The sequence below is a fragment of the Chelonia mydas genome, chromosome 2 (genome assembly GCF_015237465.2).
Source record: "Chelonia mydas isolate rCheMyd1 chromosome 2, rCheMyd1.pri.v2, whole genome shotgun sequence".
NCBI lineage: Eukaryota > Metazoa > Chordata > Testudines > Cheloniidae > Chelonia > Chelonia mydas.
This window is the reverse complement of record NC_057850.1, coordinates 180662273-180683675: the sequence shown is the minus strand read 5'-3', so window position 1 is coordinate 180683675 and position 21403 is coordinate 180662273.

Sequence of the window (21403 nt, the reverse complement as noted above, 5' to 3'; positions counted from 1 at the left end):
TATCTGCTCCCAACACTGGATGACCTTCTCATCTAAGCGAAAGGGACCACAGTGTTCTCCAAGCTGACTGCCTCCAACAGATTGTCAAATTCCTTTTGCCAAAGAAAGTGCTAAACGGACTACATTTAAATTGCACTCTTTGGGAGACTTTGCTTTCAAAGATTACCTTTTGGGATTACTGGTGCAGCTGACATTTTCCAAAGAAAGATGGCAGAAGTGTTAACAAATACAAATGGAGTTGTAATTTTCATGGATGATATTTTGATCTATGGGTCTTTAATGGAAGAACCCAACAAAACTGTCAAGGAAGTTCTAAGCCTAATCAGTCAGTCTGGACTGAAGCTCAACAAAGAAAAGAGCATGTTCTGCCTACCCTAAATTGAGTTTTTGGGACAGACAAAGAAAGATGGAATCAGTCCTAGCTTTAGAAAGTAAAAGCAATTAGAGAACTGAATGCACCAACTAATGTACCAGAACAGACACACACAGTGGGGATGGTAAATTACTTTGGTTGATACCTACGAGACTTTTCTACAATGATAAACCCACTGAATGCACTATTGAAGGGCAACACAGCTTGATTATGGGGGCTAACTCAAGAAATTGCTTTCAAAAAAGGTAAAAGGAATTATTTTAACTGCTCCAGTTCCCAAGTACTGTGATGTAAACAGGCCCACCATGGTCAGTGCAGATGTAAGCAGCTACAACAGTAGTGGGTCTCAACCCCAAGCTGGTCATTCCATCAGCAGGTTCGGTCATGGCAAGCCCTAGTTTGCAGAGGATTTCGTTTTGCTCTGCACAGCATGATCTTGCATATACGGTGCATGCAAAGCCATGATGGAGGACAACATTTTGCTCAACAAAATGGTGTCCTCTGCACAGCGTGACCTCACACATACCATACATAGGAGGTCATGCTGTGAAGAGGATACCAATGGTGTCCTCCATGCTGTTTAGGATCCTGGGAGAAAATAATTCATTAAAATGGGGACACGACGACAAAAAGTTTGGGAACCACTGAGCTATGACCTAGATGGTGTATTGTTACAATAACATGGCTCTGAATGAAAATTAATTGCATTTTGCTCTCACCCACAGACAGAAGCATAAAAAATAGATACACAGATTGAAAAGGAGTGCCTGGCAAGCCTATCAGCATGCGAGAACTTGTACAGGTATCTGTGAGGATCGGATTCATTTACACTGATAATAAATCGCTTATAACCCTCATCAACAGAAAGTACCTGGATCAAGCACTCCCACTGCGATGTCAACGTCTATTGATAAGGCTAATGCAATTGCTAAATATGTTCCTGGGAAAAATCTGGTAGTAGCAGACACTCTGTCACTGAGCCCAGAATCACACTCAGCTACCTGTGAGCTTGAAGGCGACATAAAGTTGTAAGTGGATGCTGTGGACACATACAGATAGGTGTCAGGGAAAAAAAAAAAAAAAAGACTACACTGGCTACAAAACACAACTTCAACAGGCATGCAACTTCAAGAATTTCTAAGTTACATTAGATATGGCTGGCCCAAGTATCTAAAAGACACTAAGGAAGTGACAAGAGAGTACTTTGCAATATGTAGACAATTAAGTGAGGCCACCGGACTAATGATTAAAGGCAATTGCATAGTAATCCTAAACAACATGAGAGGAGAAATCCTAAATCTCATTCCCAAAAGACCTCAAGGATTAACTAAATGCTGAAAAAGAGCCAAGCGGTGTGGTGGCTGGGCATCAGCAAGGACAAACTATAAAATATCTGCATGAGAACATTGCAGAACTAAACAGAGCAAGACATCACAAAGAACCTTTACCAACAACAACCCTTCTAGCCTTGAAACAGACTAGCTGCAGATTTATGTGACTTCAAACAACATTATTACCTGGTCATAGTGGATTATTTGTCCAGATATATAGAAATAACGTACCTGAAAGACATAACATGTCACAGTGTCACTGAGAAACTGATATGCACTTTTGCTCATTTTGGTATTTCAGAACAACTTCTGACGGATAAGAGACCACGATTCACAGCAGTAGAATCTAAATCATTCCAAATAAAATATGATTTTGAGTATCTTACCAGCAGCACACATTACCCACAAGCAAATGGAGAGGCTGAAAGAGTTGTACAAGAAAATCCTACAGCAGTAAGATCCATTTCTTGCTTTTCTGAGACCTTATTTAAGCTAACCTTAGCTACACCTGGCAGAGCATTAAAGGATCTTATAGTGAACAGATCTGGTGTGGTCTCTCTGTGAGAAGTAAGCTCTACATCAGTCTATAGCGGATATAGAAGCCTGACCTGCTAGCAGGAGCCCTGCAACCTCCTGTGCACAAGTAGTACATGACAGACACCTTCAGACATTTGGATGATCCTTCCATGATTGAACTGACAGCAAAATCTAACCCTACCTGCGGAAATAAATGTTGCTCCTGCTTAAAGCAGGCATGGGCTATTTAGCATCTAATATGGTGATGTTATTGAAAGCAGACAGTACTATTAGTGGAGACAAGCACAAATTAGAATTCCAAAATATCTGATTTGTTGAGAGGGGGAGTGTTGAAATACTAGCCAAATCTGCATTAGAATGTTGAGAGTCAGGCTGATCTCTAGATGTGAGTGATTGATTTCACAGCATCAAATATAGATACAATATCTGTAATAAAAAAAATTAGAATGAAAGTAATTAGAAAAGTTTTCTGACGTGGAGTAGTTCCAAAAAATATCCAAGTACAGAAATAATGGCAGCTGACTTTGTCGGAAACTCTGTTTAAAAGAAATGTTAAACTTAAAATTTTCCAGTGCCCTAAAGTCAGACATCCTCTCAAAGGGAGAGGCAGCTGGTAGCTTTCACAAGGGTCCCAGAAAGGCTTTTAAATCTTGCTCTTCAGATTTTCCACTCTCTTCTTCCCATTGTATTTCTCCTTTGATATAAACTCTTCAAACAGCGAGTGCCCCGCACTCACTCTTTGCAGTGACAGCATGCCAAGCCCATTGCATAAAATGTTGTGACACTTTAGTCCAGGGAGAGGTGGCTTCTAGTCTGTTGCACTGTGTGTGGAATGTTATTTATCAACAGAGATGGCAATATTGAAGGCTCAGAGCTTTCGGGCTGACTTCCCCAAAATAGTCTGCAGTTCTTAAGGCAAGAGGCATCTGTTTTCTGAAAGAGAACTGGAGCTGATTTTAACCTGAGTTCTCTTTTAGAAAGAAGTGGCTTTATTTGTGTGTACTGCATAGGACACTTCCCTTAAATACAACTACCACCACAAGGAATATGCTGCAGTTCAGAAGTAACCCAGATGTCCACTGGACAATGTTCAAACTGAAGTGAGAGTTGAAAAGGAGATGGGATTCTCCCTATCTCTTCTCAAGATACTGCTAAATCATTCCTGGTAAAGCCAAGAGAATTTATATTCTTGACTCCTAAAATCACTTTGGAAGAGCCCATATTACGCCTTTGGAATTCAGCAAGAGGGAGATTTTCAAAGACATAATAAGGAGTTACATGCCCACCTTCCAGTCAATGTCAATGAATACCTTGCAGTCCTTTGTGCTTTTGGAGGCTGCCCCTCAAATGAATTAGCCTTATTATTAATTTGCATCTCAGTAGCACCCACAAGGTCCGTATGCATTGGAAAACAGACAGATTTTCAGAGCTCACTAGGGGATTTAGACACATAACAGCCACTAAAATTCATGGGAATGGTCTTTCAATGAGACTTGTGCTTCTAATTCAGAGCCACTTTTGAAATTCCAACCCTGTGTTTCTAAATCTCCTTGTCAGAGTTGAAAATCTCCATAGTCCTTGTCCCAAAAAGTTTAGAATCTAAGATGACAAGTAACATATAAAGGATGAGGGATTCGGTCACAATGTGCATAACTGCATAGAAATGTCAATTAAATAAATATAAGTGAATCTGCTAATTGCACCAGAGTGTCACATTCAGTTATTTACCCTGGGGAATGTTCAGATAACATTATGTTAGATGTGGGTATATATGGCTGCCCCAAGTCTAATAGCCTCAAGTTAATTAACTAACAGTGCTATTTCACCTGATCTCCAGAAGCCTTGTGAAAAAAGAGTCACATTTTGCCTACTCCTAAATTCTGATATATGGTTAATTACATCATTTGAATGGGCTTAATTTCCTGTTCTTGCCTGATAGATGCTTTGCTGAATATGGATGACAACTGAGATCTGTCACTGTGTATAATAATTTCAGCTGACAAAAACAAAACTGCCAGGTCATGAAAGTAGAACTCTCCTCCAACTGAATTAGAATGCCTGAAAAGAACATCATGCACACCTGCTGCACTGCACATAACTATGAAACTATAATGCCTTTGCTCTGTGAGTACTGTGTCTTCAAATCAATGTGAGCAGATGTAATGACACCCTCACTGGGTCATAAGTGGAGACTGAACCCAGGATCTCTAAGTTCACAGTTACCGATTGCTCCATCACTTGAACTAAAGGTAGGGTTGCCACTTGGCTGATATTTGACCGGCCAGGCTGGGTTTTTTTATGTATTTGCCAATTGCCAGAAAAATAATTTAATCTGCTAGGGTTTGTTTTTTTTTTACGTGAGTCTAAAGATTTGCATCATCATGTACACTAGGATATCTAATGTTAAAAGTTTCTGTGCTCAGCTAAAATTGCTGCAGTGTTTCCACTTCCACAGTTTAAGTGATAACAGATCAAAACTGTTGAAAATACAGCAGGTGTCTTCCTACCAACAAACAAATGCACCATGCATGCATGAGAGAGAGAGAGAGGGAGTTTGAGTCATGCAAGAGGGAGGAGACATGCAAAGCATATTAAATAATGGAAGATCAGGGTGATGGTGCAAGTGATCCTGCTACATCTTACCTAGGGAGGTGGTGGAATCTCCTTCCTTAGAGGTTTTTAAGGTCAGGTTTGACAAAGCCCTGGCTGGGATGATTTAGTTGGGAATTAGGTCCTGCTTTGAGCAGGGGTTTGGACTAGATGACCTCCTGAGGTCACTTCCAACCCTGATATTCACACTCCCGGAAAAAAAGCTCACATCAGAAACTGCACATTCAATGACAACTGGCTAAATGAAATAGACTACAAAGACGGGCTGGCAAAATGTGCTGATAAAACAAATGCCCATTTGTTATCAATGAGGTTATCAATCTTATCTGTATGTATTATCTCTGTAGATACTATAAGTGGCTGATGAAGGGGGGGAGTTGTGGAGATGTCTTATGGTTGGGGTTGCAGCAGGCTTGCCTTGTGCTGAGGGGGTGCCTTTTTTGCATTTCAAATGTGGTAACCCTTGGTAAAGGACTAAGACTGTCTGCTAGGAGAAGTAGCAGGTCGCTTATTTCTGTGGATTAGCCACAGAGGGAAATGACATAACACACGCAGCTATTGTGTTACACAGGAAGAGCCACCATTTTGAATCTTAGAGATTCTGCTGCCTGTTAAAAGAGAAACAGACTGTGCTCTATTTTACAGGAACTGTACTTTTATTCCTTCTCGTTGTGTTCCATAATCTCCTTCTCATTGTTGCGCTTCGTGTGCAGAGAAATTTAACGCTTACGGTGGGAAAACTGTCATCCTTAAACTGTGCTAATCAACAATACAATATTTTCATGGGCAGATATATATATTTGAAAGCAGGCTATATCTCCACAGAGGTTTCTGTCATCTTTGACTAGGGCTTGCTTTGCGTCATGCATAGAATGGTTAGTCAGGTGTGAGGGCCTCTCTGCCTATTCAGGGCATTCTTAAGTAGGTGATGACTAAACCATACATATATGAATGCATTGATCCTTAAGTACATTGAACACTCCACAGGACTGAGCTCCAATGGATCAAACATACAGACCTGTCTATATGTTCATTGTTCATGTCTCCATACTGATGTTTTCTATAATCTATCCAATCCCCTGTTCCTATTGCATATCTGGAAGGCCTGTGGAGTGTTGAGTATCCCCAACTAATGCTACACTGTAAAACATTTCTGGTTTATAATAAAATATGTTATTCAAAATGTGGATTTCCCTGATGAATACATCACCTGACCACTTCTCACCCTTCTGTTACCAGAGCTTTACTCCATGCAGAATAGACTAACCAAGAAATTAACTCTGTATGCTGGCATACATGCAAGTCCCTTCTAAATGTTTCAGCACCATGCTGGAAGTTTGAGTGACTCTCTGTCCGAGGAGTTGAAAGACCATTTTGTGTTTGGGGTTCAAGACGACAGCACAGCATGCATAGGCGACCTGTGGGGAAGTAACTGAATAATGGAGATGAAAACAGAGTTATTCCTTATTCATACTTACTTGAATAATTCTGAAGTTTGTTCACAAGGAAGTTGAAAGAGTGTAGCTCTTTGGGTAGATAAAATCTAAGGGCGATTGCAGAAGAAGTTCAGAGACAGGCAGGGCAATATTAATCAACTACAGAGTAAATGAGCTAAATAATAGGAAGTTCTATTATTTCCGGCAAGTTCTGAAGTGACTGACAGGAGTAACAGGCTTCATCTATCAAAACCTCAATTACTCCCAGGCTTGCTTCATGTCAGCTTTATGCCTTTTGTGTCAGAGGATTTGTTTGTTTCCCAGTAAACTTGTCAGCTTCTGTAACAGCAATTTGATGACAGATACATTCTCCAAAGCACTCCTGCTGAGGGACTAACAGCAAACCCTGCTACAACAAGAGCTGATGCTAACACGCCAGAGGATTCCCTGAGGGAATCCTTTGGAAAGCCAGAGCTAAGTTTGTATTTATCAATGACCCATGGACAGAAAGATGCCCTTAATAGAACAGTGTAGTTAAAACATAACACCTCAAAGCCTGGAAATTCAGTTACACTGGAAGACATTATCAAAGGCACAAAGGAAAGGTAAGCATCCACTCCCATTGACTTGCAAAAGGATAAGGGGGGAATGTTTATCCCCTCAACCCTGCCCTGCACATCCATGCTCTGTCCCTCTCTCATGCAGATCACCTTAAAGGCCTCAGTAGGCCGGGGGTGAGGGGGGGTAGGGGAGGAAGGAACACTGCTGCTGAGGTGGCTATGTGCCCTTTCCACGCAGAAGAGGAGATCTGCATACAGAGCTCCCCTCCATCTGTGGGTTTCCAAGGCACAATCAGGTTCTTAGCTTTGTCATTTTCTATATGCCTGCTGTCAGTCACAGCCTGTGTTACACAGGAGGTCCAACATCATGATCATAATGGTTCCTTCTGGCCTATGAATCACTGGAGTGAATACTCTGAGGAATCTGATCCCAGAATCTTAATCCTATTTAGATATAGATACATATGCCTCCTTCTGTGTGCACCTTAGCTCAGGGTCTCCGTACCAAGCCCACATGCCAGCACAGAGAGGGGCTGAAGTAATAGGGACTCTTCCTGGCCAGGTTGTCTTTGGGCCTCCCTGGGTGAAAGGATAAAGTCCCAGGCTGAATTATCTTTCCTGGGGATTCTCTGCAAAGATAGAGGGGAAGACAATATACACCCAGAGGGGCCCCCACCCCCGCACCTTCCCACAGCAAGAGAGAAAATAGAAAAGCCTCTGTAGGAGCCAAGAAGGATGGGAACGTGCCAGTCCTCCATTTGTATAGAAGGGGTGAGATCTGTGCTTAGTAAGTTCCCTCCATCTACAGAACTCGGGAGCACAATCTGGGCCATAGTTTTGTGACATTAATAAGATGGTTACCATCCATCACTACCTTTGTACCCTATGTACTGCAAATATTATAACGTGTTTATTTTTTGTGCTCAGTTCACTGAAGATATGAAAGGTACATGATGGTCTCACACAGCTGATGTTCATGACTGGGACTGGTGGGCATTTGGAAATTTAATGAGATCAAAATTTGTCTTTGGAAGCCAAATATATCACAAAAGGACTAAAAGAGTTGTGTCAAATGGTAGCACATAGAAAGAGCAGTTAGACCAACATTAAGGAAACTCAAGAAGAATTTGTCTTAGAAATATGCGGCCAAAAGCAAGGTTTATGTTTCTTTTCAAAGAGAGTATAGGAAGACCTCCATTCAGTCAATGTCTCACGGCTTAAAAGGTTTGGGTCTAAGCTGGATCTCATTTAAGTCAATAGGAATTTAGTTCAGTAGGACCAGGACTGGACACTTAATTAGGAAAATACTCAAATGTCTGCAGCAAATGGCTTCAGAGGTATCTACCGGAATAAATCCAATAGGACTGCTGTCAAAAGGGCTCTGTTTCTATTCAACAGCCTGAAATAGTCAAGTCCTAAGGTTTCTGTCAAATGAAAGGTCTCGATTGTCCTCTCACTTATACCAGCATAAGACAGAGGTTATGTCCTTAACAATCCAGGTCTTCATGATGTAAAATCAGCATAGTTTTTGGACTTCAATAGAACTTTGCTTATTTAGGCCATCTGAAGTCCTGGTCCCTATGGATTTACATCAGTGTTCAAATAATAAGTCCTGATTCTCCTTTTACTAAGATTATTTGAACACCAGGGCCCAATCCAATAAAGTATTTAAGCAAGTGAATAGTCCCATTGCGTAAGGTTAAAGCACCTGCTTAAGAGCTTTGCTGGATAGTGAATTTCCCCCAGTACTTTAGAATAAATGGAGATCAGTGTGTTTTGATATCACACTAAATATTATTTTACTATATTTTCAGTGCAGGCCAGTTTCAGTATCTACATTTTCTTGATTTTCATCATGGGCGTACTCCTGTTCTCATGGAGGTTAACAATGGACAAACTCCCACTGATTTCAACAGAAGCAGGCCCTACCTTTGTATATACAAAAGAAATAGAACACCACACAATAAATTAAATTCACTGATGAGGTAAAATGGTCATGGCCATTACACACATTTATAATTCATTCATATAACTTAATTCACACAGGACTGAAAGAGAGTGTAGTAGGAATTGGGTGTCAGTAATAGATTGACCAGAAAAGGGAGGTATGCAGGTTGTACATGGATGCAGCTTGCACCAGTGAGGCATTCAGCAGGTGGGCAAATCAAGTGCTTAGATAGTAAGGGTGGGAAGGTCAGTATCTCACAAAAACAACCAACAGAAGAACATACAATAAAGCAGTTCCTGCCACTTTACTTTACACGCTTCTGATGTCTACATCTGACCCTCCAGCAGTATAAATTAGGGCTGCACAGCTAGGAGCCAGATTTGTCCATTCGGTCCAAGTTCAAACTAATAATGCCTCAAGTTTCCCCATGTATAAAAATCAATCAATAAATAACCAGATCCCTTTGCAAAGTGTTTTGAGCCCCCCTACATGAAACACACTGTTTAGGCTTCCTAAAATATAATTTTCACAAGATAATCCCTGCGTGTAATTCCATAGTCTAAAAAATTGAAAACCTGAAAAAACACTGTTCCCTCCTAGGATTTTTCTTGGGTTTTTTTTGCAGGCTAGTCCTGTATTTTGTCACTTGCCAAGATGAAGATCATCCCTGGGATTTTCAGATGTGAAAAGATTAGCATTACAGAAAATAGCCAATGGAAGGAACATTCATGAGCCATCCCCTGTAGTCATTAAACTAGCTTGCTGAATACATCAATTTACTAAACATGCAAATGCAAATGTTTAAAAATAAATCAAGCCACATCATTTCTGTTCTACCACATTAAATTCAAGACTACTTAATTAAAACAAATATTCAGTTTCAATGTGCCTGGTACAGAATGTGCTAAAGTACAGTGAGAGCCACTTGCAGAAGGAAGTGTTGAAGGAACAGATATGTTAAGATTACATGTGCACTACACCAAACAAAATATATACAGAAATACAGCAGAGCTCTTTCAGATAAGTATCTGCTCAAAAAAGCTCCAAATGGAAAGATACAAGGAAAAAACACAGCAAAAACTAACCTATAACCAGGAATCCAACTGACGCAATGCCTGGGTTTGCAGACCACCTGAAACAACAGCTCTAAACTGTGTGATTGCTCCTGGCCATCTCAATGTAGCATTAAGTCAGATGCCCAATGAAAATCACTGAAAATGTTAACATTGTTGCTAAAGCATGTAAAAAGGAAAGGAATGAGAGGAAAATTTACATGATCTACTCTGAGTCTATGTCTACACTACAGCTTTTGTCAGCATAATTTATGTTGCTCAGGGGGGTGAATAACTCACCCCCCTGAGCAACATAAGTGACACTGACATAAGTGCCAGTGTGATGGGTTGTACCACTGAGCCCACCTACTCCACCAGTCTGAGCTCCCTTACAGTGGCCTGCTGAGCCAGGCCCTCAAGCCTCCTCCAGCACACACAGGTAGAGACACACCCAGCTGCAGAAAGACACAGACACTGAAATCACCACTGCATGGGAAGGCTTCAGCTAAGGACTTGCCCCCTCTGCAGTGTAAAACTGTACAACATAAGCTCATTGAACTTGCTCCCTCCCTCAACGTGGAGGAAGATATGCACAGCTTTTTGCCGGCCCCACCCCCCCTTATGAATTCCACAAACTGGTTTTAAAGAAAACAAAAACAAGTTTATTAACTAGAAAAGATAGATTTTAAGTGAATGTAAGGGATAGCAAAACCGATCAAAGCACATTACCGAGCAAATGAAACAAACACGCAAGCTAAGCTTAATATACTAAAGAAACCGGTTACAAGTAGTAATTTCTCACCCTAAATGTTGCAGAGGTTCTTGAAGGCAAGCTGCGCTTGTTTGCAGTTTAAGACTCCAGGTATTTCTTTCACAGGCCAGACACCTTCCCAGTCTGGGCTCAGCTCTTCTTTCCTGCTCAGTCTTTGTTTCCTAGATGTTTCCAGTAGTCATCCTGGGCAGGGATTCAGTGAAGAACGACCCCTCATTTTGTCACTCCCCTGCCTTAAATAAGTTTTACATATGGCAGGAATCCTTTGTTTTCCAGGGTGGTTCCTCCCCCTTTCAGTGGAAAAATACTGGTATTCTATCATGGAGTCCAATACTAGGTGGCATGATCATATGACCCTGAAATGTCAAAGCAGCTCTGAGTCAAAGGCTGTTTGTAGCATCCCAGGAAGGTGGAGATTTGCATCTTCAAAGACCTATTGTTCTCCCTAATGGTCTATTGACTTGTTTCCAGGTAGCCAGCCAGATTGATTGCATTTTTTCTGGTGGGCATTCCCCAGGTGCAAACACTTTTGTAGTACAGATGTATAGTCAATATTCCTAACTTTAGATACATGCATACAAATAGGATAATCATATTCAGCAAATCATAACCTTTTCAATGATCTCACATGCCTTATCTTGCATAAAACCCATCTTAGTTATGCCGTACTCATATCATAACAATATTTCTATGAAGAGCTTCTCCTGCCGACATAGCTTCTGCCGTTCATGGGGGCTGAAGTAGTTAAACTGATGGGAGAGCTTTCTCCCGTCGGATTAGAGTGGGTACCTTGGAAAGCTTACAATGCAGCTGCACTGCTGTAAACTCGCTAGTGTAGCTATGCCCTGAATAACATCTTATTATGGCATCAGGAGTGGGTGACACTGCTTACATTTTTACCCCAATCAAGGGTGAACCAAGTCCAAGGAGCTTAGTAGGTGTCAAGAAATTTATAACAGCAAAGAATAGGGCTCATCATTTCCTGAATAACCTCCTTCAGATGATCCAGAGTGAAGAAATGGCTGTGGCTGCCAATAAACACAGGTACCGAACATTCAACAATGCAAACCTCTTGTGCTCGCTCCAACTCTCTACAACAGAGAAGTCCCAGTTCTGAGTCAGAAATTGCAATGCCTTACTAATGCCAACAACCCTTATTCATGTGAGTAGTTGTATTATACATTTCAGTGGAGCTATTCCTGGGAAGATGTGATTTACTTCACATGAGTGAAACTTTTCAGGACCTGGCCCTTAATGTGACAGAATAAAGGCTCCAGCTATTCAAATCTGAATGTGAGATTTAGGCATCTCGGGGTGAGGGGGAAGGGAGGGGAAGACGACAGGTACTATACTAGAGAAAATAAAGTACACCTCAGATCCTCCATATCTTTTGGCACAGAACAATCTCAAACCAAGATCTATTGACACAGTGCAGCCAAGAGGACATGAGCACCATCATTGCCAGGAGGCGTTGGAGATGGATTGGCCATGTGCTTTGGATGGAAACTGATTCCGTCACCAGAGTAGGAATAAGAGGGACAGCTGAAGGTAAGGGAAAACGAGGCCACCCGAAAACAACATGGCGAAGAGCTGAGGAAGCCAAGCTGAAAAACCTGGGGCACAGCTGGGGAAACCATTGAAAGACCTGCCAGAAACAGACAGGAGTGGAGGAGTTTCATCGCTGTCCCAAATCCCAGAGGCGTAATGAGAACATGATGATGACGATGATGACTACTTGTTGTTTTTTTAAAAAGACCCCACAATTCATCACCCTTTCCCCTCATGCTTTTCTTTTCCTCTCCAATACACAGGAGGGAGACATCTCTAGAGCAGCCTAAAATCCAACACTAAACACACACTGCAGGCTTTACGCAATTATTGATTTTGCTATTCAAGTAGAAAAAGAGTAGTTACCATAGCAACTCTAATACCACATGGTGTGTACAATATCACTGGATCTAAAGTACCACCCCCCTCCCTTTTTTTTTTAAAAGGCATAGACATTCATTCTCAAACTGCTGGCCCATGAAGAGGATTTTACTTTAGCTTTGCATGGGTGTAGGTGACCAGACAAGACACAAGACGTGGGAGAGTCAGGATCCTTGTTTGTGGCTGCTTCGAAATACGTCGCTTTCCTGATATTACTTTTCCGTATAAGGAAATGTTATAGTTGCCTCAGAAATGCGGTGCTGCAGTCAGCATAATAGCCAGTGGAAAGGGGAGAACAGTCCACAAGATGCTATCCCTAGCTCACACTGTGAGAATCCCTGATATAGAGGTTCCATGCTTTACCCTCTATGGGATCCACTCCAAATGCATGCATCATTACACATCATACACATGCGTCATTCCCAAAAATGGCTGAGAAAGGGGGCTCTCCATTGTTCTCAGTTTTAATGTCTTGCTGAGGTTCCTCTCATTGTGACTGAAGAACTTAGACTTTTAAACTATTTGTCCACTGCAGGGTACACTTGAATTAGAGTCACCAGAATTCTGCAAAGGAGAAGACCCTGGTTCACCAAAACTTTGCTTATATATGCACAACAAGTTTAAACTGGTACAAGTGAGAGATGAATCAGGCTCAATGTTCATTGTATTTCTCCCTGACATTTTGTAAGCTTTATAAAAATGAGGGTGTAAACAAACCATAACATATGGATTTTTCTAAAAAATGACATCACATTATAAAAATAACCCCTCCTTCTCATCCCCCCCCAAAATAAACTACTCTGGATGTTCATTGTACTTAAATTGTACCTTAACAGCATGGGCCAAATCCTCAGTGTAAATCAGTGTAGCTCCTCTTACCTCAATCAATCTTTGCTGGCTACACCATCTGAGGAACTGGCCCCATCTCAGAGAATGCCAGGAAAAGGAAATTGCTTACAAAAACGTGAGATCGTACATCAGCATTTTGAGACATGTAGGGGACCTCTCAGTAAAATCAAAGGCATTTCACATTCTGGTTTGCATACTGAAGCAGTCCACGGTCCATGTCATAGCAGACAAGCCAGCATGTGATATGGCTTTATCTCCACTCAGAGGCCTGCCACATGGCAAAATATGCTGCAGGCTGGACTGAAAAATGTTGTAATACATACTGATAAGTAGTATCACTGAGCTACAGTCTATGCAGTTCATGACTAACTGTCACACATGGCCAATAGGAGAAAATGTTAGTGAAGTTTATTATATTTTCCATACTCAAACAACACTAAACCAATCTGGCTGAAATGTACACTTTTTTTTTAAAATCAATATTTGAGCAGAGAATAAAGATGGAAAATTGCACTCCAAAAAGGTATTCATTTAACAAAAATAAAAACTGAAAAATTGTTGGAGAGATGTGGCGTTAGAAATGGAAGTTGCAATTCAACCTTATAGCTAGCTTGCTCTGCCTGTAGTCACAATAATATTAGATAGAAAAAGAAGGCAAGTGTGTGCATGCACATGCACACACACACACACACACACACACTACGAACTAGATTCTTCTGACTGAACCCAACTCCACTTGTAGAGTCATACAGGCTACCTGCATGTCTTGCTCCGCTAAGTGGTGTGGAGCTCTGAGCTAGCAAGACCTCTGCAAAGTGGGTTGGGCTAGCCAGAGCAATTAGGGCCAGGCCAGCCAGGTAACACGTTTATTCAGTGCAACTACTCTGTGAGAGCTTTCACTCGGAAGGCACTTATGGAGTCCTGGCTGGATGTTAAAGTTCCCCTATCTGTCCAGGTTGAATCCCCTCTAATGGAGCTATAGATTTGTTACACCTTCTGGCACAGTTGTTGCTCATTTGGGCAATTCTGGCTCTGTGTTTGGAGACATGAGCAAGGAGATCAGAGTCTACAGAAGAAGTTGGCTTTAATGATGCCTTTGGAGATGGAGAGGGAAAACACAACAGGCAAGAGAACAACTCCTTATCTAAGTATGAGGAGTGGCATGAAAGAAGACATGAGGGCAAGCATAGGGAAAGGAAATGAAGGGGCATCCTGAGACAGGGTTGGATGAAATGAAAGCAGAGAATTAGGCTGGGGCCAAGTTATATCGTGCCTTGAACTGGAGGAGCTGGATGTGTTAAAAAGCAGAAAAGCAATGAAGGAATTTGAGGAGAGGAGTGAAATGCTTGCAGCAGCAGAAGTGGGTGTAGATACGTTTTGAATAGATTGAAATGAGACGAGGAAAGCAGCAAGGAGGCCAAAGAGGTTATCGCAGCCAAGATGAGAGACTGCCAAGATGTGGACAAGGATTTTATAGCAGTGATGATGGGGAGGAAAGGGTAGATTTTGGTGACATTAAAGAAGAAAATACAATGGCATTTAGTAAGATCCTAGTTATGGAGGTGGAGGAGTAAAAAATGACAGCAAGCATTATAACCCTAGGTGACTGGGAGGATAATGAAGTGACAGACAAGGGGCAGAATGGAGAGGGATTATAAGGTAAAATGCAAAGCTCAAATGTTGCCATCCATCCAAGAAGCCAAAGGAGTTACAACAGGAATAGGTTTAGTCCACTAGATTTGAAATAGTGAGAGACTGTCTAGGAGAGGATAGCAGAGTGAGCTGGAGATGCAAGGAAAGACATAGGAGAAGTCAGGTGTATAGAGAGAATCATCACAGAGCTGGTAACTGAAACATAACATAGCAATATAGATAGTAGGGCAATGGATGCTCTAAAAGTACTTAAGATGGACAGATATTATGGATGAATAGACTGTTCAATATTTCCTATATGCTCATGTTGATAAGCTGTTTGAAGCCTGAAGTTTCAGAGATCCATCATATAATGCTGTTAGTATGCAAATGTTATGTTCAGGAAATAAATGGTTACGAAGCCTATGTTAATGGAAACATGCAGATGAGAGAGAAAAAATACATGAAGAGAGATGGACAGAGATACAAATTAAAAAGTTTACCATATTTAGTAGACACACACTGATCTGCCAAGGTACAGCTGAAAGATATAGGTCTCTATTTCTAATAGCGATTGCTGTTTTCTAATAAAGTTCAAAATTGAAATATATGCTCCAAGGGAATTTTTTTCCTACAAAGATATACTTTCCCCAATAATTTTATGCTCATTTTCTGCCCTCAGGCTGTTGAACAAATATACAGGTGCCTCTTCATAATTCACTTGGCTGGCAAAGTTGAAAATTTCTGGCAGCTGGTAAATATTTTCTGTAGAATAGTATCCTCCTTTCTGGGGTTTTTTAATCAGGTTTTTTTAGCTGGTTGGTTTTCGGGGATGGGGGGGGGGTTGTTTCCAGGGGTGTGTGCGGTTGTCTTGTTTTATTTTATTTTGTTGCTAAAAGTAAGACAATGGGGAATGTTTTTTTTAGGACAATGGGGAAGCTTGTTAGCTGCCTAATATGTGCAGTTACAATTTGTGTGTTTTAAACTATTTTCTTACGCTATTTTGGCTTTGCTGCACTGTTTGGGCCCAATTCTACAAATCCTTACTCATGCAAACAGTGCTTATTCACACAATTAGTCTCATCGACTTCATTGGTACTAGTAATGTAAGGAAAGGTTTTTGGAATTGTGCCCCACATACAGGAAACCATTGGCTGCTATAAGACACGACTTGTGTCTCAGATTGTAAGCTCTGGTCACAATTTAAGCAGAGGTGGAGAAAACTGGTTTGAAATCCATACCTCTGATTTCTGTTCATGAACATATGCTCCTCCTAAGCGGTACTAGCATGATTCAAAATAAAACATCAATGACAGTCTATTTTTTTTAATAGCACACTCTATTTATCCGATACCAATTGCCTACAGCAACAAAAATTTCAGATTATTACTAGTACTTTCCGCTTCCCATCCCGCAAATGACCTCTCAGTTTCCGTTGATTTCAATGGGAGCTGAAGTTTGCACAGCACTCACAGGATCAGGCCCCAGAATGGTATCAAGAGAGAAATAGTTTTCTGTCTCCTCCTCAAATCGAGATGCTTTGATATGAATAATCAAACTTTCAGCATCAGCTTCTGGATCTACACAGAGAAACAAGTAGCAGCTGAAAAATTCTTTAGGAATAAATATGAGCAGCAAGGTGCTCAGTGCAAAAAGTGATTATCTCAATCAGAATCCAACCTGCTGTTGGCTAGTATCGTGGAAACAGAGCTGTGTCAGATAGATATCTATTTACTAGACTGCAGTCATAAAACTGATGCAGGTGACTGTGTAGGGAGAATATAAACCTTCTGTCTGGCAATCTGATCACTGTATTGTTTATGGCAGGAAAGCAGTAGCAAAGAATTTTTATTTTTGACTTCACTGATAAATAAAGGCCAGGTGCAATAAACACCGTGGACATACCATATAAGGCCATATCAGCTATGGAAAATCTTTTTGTTCAGAGTGCCCAAGGCCTTAGTCAGGCTTCCAAAGCGCAGAATCCAGACAGAATCCAGATTATTCATTTATCTATTCACACTCCAGAATAACCTCCCCCTGGATGTGGAGGGAGAGGAGAGTAACTAGAGTCTGCTGGTCTTTGTTGTAAAAATGGAAGACAATGAAGGAAGAATCATGTCCTATCTATAATGTACCAACCTATAAATTAGTCACTACAGGCCAAGTCTCTTTAAGATATGTGCACTACAACCTTTTAATTGGACTAATTTATGAGCGTGTTTCATGGTCCAGTGTATCAATTAGTCATAAGTTAAAGCAGTGGTGCTCAAAGTTTTGTACTGGTGATCCCTTTGCACAACAAGCCGCTGAGTGTGACCCCCCCCTTATAAATTAAAAACAGTTTTTTATATATTTAACACCATTATAAATATTGGAAGCAAGGCGCCGTTTGGGGTGGAGGCTGACAGCTCGTGACTCCCCGTGCAATAACCTCGTGACCCCCTGAGGGGTCCTGACCCCCAGTTTGAGAACCCCTGAGTTAAAGGGTTTATTCTTTTTGAGTCAGGAAAAACTCAGCTCCCACATCTAGGCTTTGGGCTCCAGGCACAAATGGAAGGAAAGGAAATGTTTTCTCTCTACTTGTTAGCGCATAATATTCCTTTCACATGTTGCTGAAGCAGACTTCACCCAATTCCTCAGCCTGCAGGCAAAATAGTAACCTGTGGGCCTCTTGTAGAAATTCAGAGAGTTAGAATAAGGATGTGGGGTGCAAAAAGAGTTAAAATGCAAAACTCTAAGCTATTGTAGACCTACCGTGGATCACTCCAGTGTAAAAGAGATCAGAATTTAGCCCCAACTACTTACCCTTGGGATGCTACATGGTAATGGGATACAGAGCCTTTCACCCTGACTGATACCAGTCAATCCCAGGCACAGGCACAAAATTTCCAAAGTGCTCAATGCACTATCCCAGGCCCCATCCCTGCTTCTCCTCTTTCCGCCCCTGCTCCACCCCCACCCCGAGTGCACCGCGTCCTTGCTCCTCCCCCGTCCCTCCCAGCCTCCTGTACGCCATCAAACAGCTGTTCGTAGCGGGTGGGAGGCGTGGGGACGGAGGGAGGGAAGGGGGGGCACTGATCTACGGGGCCTGCTGGTGAGCAGGAGGCGCTGGGTGGGTGCGGGAGGGAGCTGATAAGAGGGCTGCCGGTGGCCCGTGGGTGCTTCAGCCAGAGCACCCATGGAGTGAGCTCCTATGATTCCAGGTCTAACAGTAAAATCATGGTTGTTAACAGCATATGTTAAAAAGACCGCTGCCAAGTAATTTAGGGCCCCAAATCTAGGCTCTGTTTAGAAAAAACAGCTAAAAATATTCATCCATAGTCGATAAAGATCAAACACAACCATGATTGTTTCCCTTTTAACTTCTTTTTTGCCCTATGTTTCATACTAGTGGGTAGCAGTGTCCCACCCACATTTTCAGACCATAGGGGCAAATACCTCTGACATGGAGGACAGAAATACACCTTCACTTAAAGCCATTAGCCTTTTTTTCCCCCAATGATCTGGGAGAAGATAAAAAATCATTGTTGATAAAGTTAGCAGACATGAAAAAAAAAGTGGTGATAATTAGGAATGATCAGTTCTACAGAGTGATCTCTGGTACAGGTGAGTGTGACACTGCACCCCGTATTTACCATGGTGATAGGATTATGATATGTTTTGTACAAATTTATGCCTTGTGAGGTGTCATTTTAAAGGTCTTAATCTATTGAACATTAATATCCTGTTAAGTTGTACGTGCTATCATTGTATATGAACTTATGAAGTTTTTCTATGTATGATTTAGTTGGGGATTCATCCTGCTTTGAGCAGGGGGTTGGACTAGATGACTTCCTGAGGTCCCTTCCAACCCTGATATTCTATGATTCTATGTGCCACTGAAACATGTTGTGAGATTGGGAACACCCACAAGCAGCCTTTCAGGTACAACAATAAAAAGGCTAAACTACATTAATGGCCTTAAGGAAAATACAAACACTCACAAGGATTATCCCAGGAACTATGTACAATGGAAACCTCTCAGAGATAGCACATACCTAACAGACTGTTTGACTCATGTCACAGCAAAAGATCATTCCAGCAAGTTGGAAGAAGATCTAAAAGAGGGAAGTGACATCATCGCTTGGCCTCACTCCCCCTACAACACAACACCTGGAAACACCTTAGCAACAAAGACTGAACTGGGAAAGAGGGGTCCCAGGAAGGAAAGAAGTAAGCCTGCCTTTCTATGGAAGCTTAGTGGACTGTTTGTACTATCTTCACATTGAGGGAGAGGTGGACAGGGTAATCAATTCATACTGGTCAGGCTTTTGACCAGGGTAAGACAGTACAGCTCTGGGGTCCTAAGCTGTGGATCTGGGGAGAAGCTTTCATGTAACTGCAACTGTGTCCCTTCCTGTGTGAGTGCAGGATGAGGAGCAGTCCGCAGCTTGTCACAGCAGCACAGTGTGAGCAGGAGCCTAGGCTGGTGAGACAGAGGGCTCATTGGCACCCTAGTTCCAGCTTGCACCACAGAGGGGCCTGTCACAGTGGGATCATTTGAACACTCTTTTTAATACAGCCAAATGCTAGATTATACATCTTGGAACAAAGGATGTAGGTCACACTTATGTAGGCATGGCAGAATTCAAACTTCTTAAAATAGAATTTCAATTGATAATATGAATGTTTACTTATAAGCATTTTTCAATATTCATTGATTTAAATTTTCTGAGTTGTGCAAAATTATCGTGTTTAAGCTATTTTATTTTTATCTATTTATATTTTCCAGTTGGAGAAATTATGGGGGGGTGTCAGACAAGAGGGGAGGTCACATAATTATTTAATAACAGTAGACACTGAGATCCAAAAAGCTAAAGCTTCAAATTATTAACACACAAATTGTCAACATCACACTCAAAATATACAAAGTAAATATCCTTAAACCAAACACGTGAAGAGGGCTTTTAATTATGTTCAAAGAGGGCAAGTGACAAAAAGGCTACAAGCCGGTTAAAAAAAAAAGGAAACCCTAACAGAGGGCTAGTTTGGATTTGGAGGGAGGGTGGAATGGTACATTCCAATAGGGTCATAGGAGCAACAAGATGGAAATCAGTGGAGGAATTTGCTCAATATCTCAGATGTCTATACGCAAATGGAAGGAGTATGGGGAATAAACGGGAAGAACTGGAAGTATTTGTACATAAGCTAAATTATGACTTAATTGGCATCACAGAGACTTGGTGGGATAAATCTCATAACTGGAATGTTGGTATAGAAGGGTATAGCTTGTTCAGAAAGGACAAGCAGGGGAAAAGGGGAGGTCTTGCATTATACATCAAGTATATATGCTCTTGATCCGAGATCTAGAAGGAGGTGAGACGAAGACCAGTTGAAAGTCTGTGGGTGAAGAAAAAAGGAGGGAAAACAGGGGTGATGTCATGGTAGGGATCTAATATAGACCACTAAATTAGATGGAGGTGGTGAATGTGGCATTTTTAGAACCTACAGAAATATCCAAAAACATAAGACCTGATAGTAACTGGGGACTTTAAGTACCCAGATATCTATTTGAAAAATAATATGGCAAAACACAAAGTTCTTTGAATGTACTGGGGACAATTTTTTTGTTTTTGTTTCAGAAAGTGGAAGAAGTAATGAAAGGGGAGAGCCATTTTAGGCTTGATTCCAACAGGGAGGAATTGGTTGCAAATCTGAAGGCTTAAGGTCATTTGGGTAAAAGGAATCATGAAATGATAGATTTAATTATTCTAAGAAAAGGAAGGCGTGAGAGCAGCAGAAGAAGGACAATGGATTTCAAAAGAGCAGACTTCAACAAGCTCAGAGAACTGGTAGACAAGGTCCCATAGGAAGAAAATCTAAGGGATAAAGGAGAATAGAGGAGTTCAGAACTGTCAGTTTCTCTTAATATTAAGAGTGCAACAGCAAACTACCCTGTTGCAAAGGAAAGATAGCAAGAATGGTAAGAGGATAATATGCTCCATCAGGAGCTCTTTAACGCCCTGAAAATCAAAAAGAAATGCTTATAAAAAGTAGAAACATGGACAAATTGCTCAGGAGTACAGAAGAATAGCATAATCATGTAGGGACAAAATCAGAATGGTTAAAGCACAAACACGAGTTATGCTTAGCAAGATGCATAAAAGACAATAAGAAGAATATAAATGAATATAAATGAATTAAGAGCAAGAGAAAGATGATGGAAAGTGTAGATCCTCTAATTAGCCAAAAGGAGATCACATTGATGAGGCTGAGGTGTTCAATGCCTATTTTGCTTCAGTCTTAACTAAAAAGGTAAATGGGTTCCAGATATTTCATTAACATTAACAAGAAAGAGGAAGGAATGCAGGCCAAAACAGAGAAAAAGACAG